Here is a 3,071-nt window from a genome sequence, read left to right on the forward strand (position 1 = left end):
ATGCACTATTGCGCGAAGTGGCGGAGCCATGAAAAATAAATGAGCTAGGGGGCCAAGCATTGCTAATCCTTTACAAGGAGGGCCAATTCATCAACTTAAACCATTTTACCAGCAATTCTAATGATCACATTCATATTAGCCTCGATATATAGTGATGTTAGGGGGGGGGGGGGCAGGGCCCTTGCTGCCCCTGTCTTCGCCATTGTGCGCGCGTCTGAGAGATGAAGCAGAAGGCATGGATGATGAGAGAGGGACATTGGATATATAATTAATGTGGGAGTATTAGCTATGTAATCCTATATAGAGAGGTATAGATTGATCGATGTGGACGTGGGAAAGAGGGTGAGACCTCACTACATATATAGATTGATCGGTTTGTGTGGAAAATTGTGAAAGACCTAGCTATACACACACACACACACATAGAGGAACATCGATCGTTGCGCATGCACGTGAGAGATAAAGAATGCCCGATATGATGGAGAGGGGGAGGTGTGTGTGTGCCTTCGTGGGAGACCGGCCTGAAGGAAAATATTGCATGTGTGCGATGGATAATGTCAACTGGTAGTGTGTGTGCATGCATGCACGACAAAAAGTTAGTGGTACAATTATAAAGAGAAGACGATTGTGTGGGTGTAAAAGACTAGGTGAGGTCATGATCAATGTAAAGTTGAAATATTTGAATAAGAGATCATGATATTTGAAACCCATGCATGCATGAATATAACGGAGATATGCGCGGTGTGGTTTGGAAACGAGCATGTTGTAATGTATACACATCGAACAAGGTCAGACTTATTTCAATTTGAGATACCAATGGCAGACATCGTTCGTCCACATTGCATCCATGCATGGACACACTAGTCTAATTGGAGATGATGGGTGGCTTTCGCATCACATATCTATATCTATACCCCTATATATATATTATATTTTATATTTTTTATATAGTGTGCAGATAACTTTAACTTTGAAAGATGGTAGTTGGATGAGGCCAATCCGATGGTGCAGAGATGGCAAATTTGAGCACTACTGGCCATTGGATATCATCTAGATTCCACCAGATTTTGCCACATGTACAATCTAGAAGACTCCATGGTTGAACTTAAGCATAATGCACAAACCTCAAAACACAAGCACTTCTTCTTTTTTCTAGAATCTTCCGTATCAGAATTGCCCAAATGTTTTTCTACATGATTTGCCATTATTTGTTTTTACTTTATGCCTTACAACGCACAATTCCATGAATCTTAAAATAGATTAGCTTTCTTATAAAAACTAGATGACTTTGAATGAAATGAACTATAAGAATTAAACGAACATCTACATCATGCATATATGACTCAAAGCTTACATGCTATAATGTGGTATTTATTCATAATTTGGTTGCCAAATCTCATGCATGCAATGCACATGTACCTTACTAGTCTAAATGGTGTTTGTGTGTGTGTTCTGCGTGTTAATCACATTGTACGTAGTATATCATACATGGTTTAGATTCCGAACATCTAGCTAGAGCATACATGTACTATGATTTGAATTCAACATAAAATGGATATATATATTTGAATCTGAGATCGTATGTACATGTATTCGTATTTATATAGGAATTTACTTCTCCTATATTCATGTCATGTGTTGTGAAGATAATATTTAGATGGTTGTATAACTAACCCGAGTACAATCCCATTCAAACAGGGAAAATGTACTCAAATTTAGTCCATATGCTAGACATCACACATTGTTTTTTTATTGTTGAGGGAAGTGCAAATTGTTTTGGTACTGTACACGTTATGTTTATTATCCTGATTTTTTTTCATTTTTTTGCTGTATTTGAATGCATTTCTAGTAATACAGTAAAAGGGGACATGGCTCTCTCTAGAGATGAGGTGTGAATTGTCTTTTTTTTGGGTACACGTTAAGCTTGTTCTCCCGAAATTTCAAGCCGCACCTCGTTATGCCGAAATTTCAAGCTAGCGTCTCTGTCTATCGTGCTGCGAAACTCCCGCCTCTTCAACCCGCAACTTGTTACCCTGAAATATTTAAGATATATCTTTGTCTCGTTGTGCTCCGACAACTTCCTCCATCTCAACCCGCGCCTTGCTATTCCAAAATTGCAACGCGTGCGAAAACTCCCACCTCCTGTGAAATCCCGACACGCGAAATGCCCGTGATACCCCTGAACCGAAAGAACCACCTCAAATCGGTGGGGGTACTTTTGTAACTTACCCTACATTTCGGACAAGCGCGTCCCTAAGACATGGTTCCCCACTCCCATCCCATCCGCCCACCCATTCGTACACCGAGGCCGCGAAAACCCGCGAAGCCCCACACCCTCCTCCGTCCGCCACCCAGCCGGAGCCTCTTCCCCGACGATGTCGTCCACAGCAACACCTCGACGTCCCTCATCCACCGTACCGGATGAGGATCCATCGTCGATCTCGCTGTCCCACTGGTTCAGCCACCCCGTCTTCCACCTCCAAGGAGCTGCCCCTACGTTCCCCTCGTCTTTCGCACCACCTTCATTCCTACACCACCTTCTTCACCTGCACCACCGAAAGAGCGTCATCATCACCGTTTCCTTGGATGAAGCTGCGGCCTAATCAGTGCCACCAAAGAGGTTGTACATTAATCGCCGCATTTTCTTCTTGATTCAATCTCACGGTGCTGCCAGCGCTCGGTCCTGAGCCGACACGACGCTGCTCCATCCACGGCGGCGTGGCCGACCACTTCCTCCATGGTGTCGCTCCCTCAGCAGCGACGTCCACATGAGTAGGAGTTGCTGCTGCTTTAGCTCTCTCTCACGCTGCTGCTCTGCTCTTGCTCTCGGTCCCCTACCTGGTCCACTCTTGCTATTGCTCTTGCTCTTGCTCTTGCTGCTGCTCTCGCTCTTGCTTTTGCTTGCGATGCTGCTCCGATTTAGCTACACTTTAGTCGACTGAATCGACTTTTGTGTCAGTCGATTTTCAGGGGGTAGGGGGCTCGCCGGAGTTAAGGAAGAACCAGCTGCAGCGGGGAGGGGGGCTCACCGGAGAGGTACCCCACTATCTATCTTAGGGTTTAGGGTGGGG

Source organism: Triticum dicoccoides, chromosome 3B (genome assembly GCF_002162155.2).
Source record: "Triticum dicoccoides isolate Atlit2015 ecotype Zavitan chromosome 3B, WEW_v2.0, whole genome shotgun sequence".
Lineage (NCBI taxonomy): Eukaryota > Viridiplantae > Streptophyta > Magnoliopsida > Poales > Poaceae > Triticum > Triticum dicoccoides.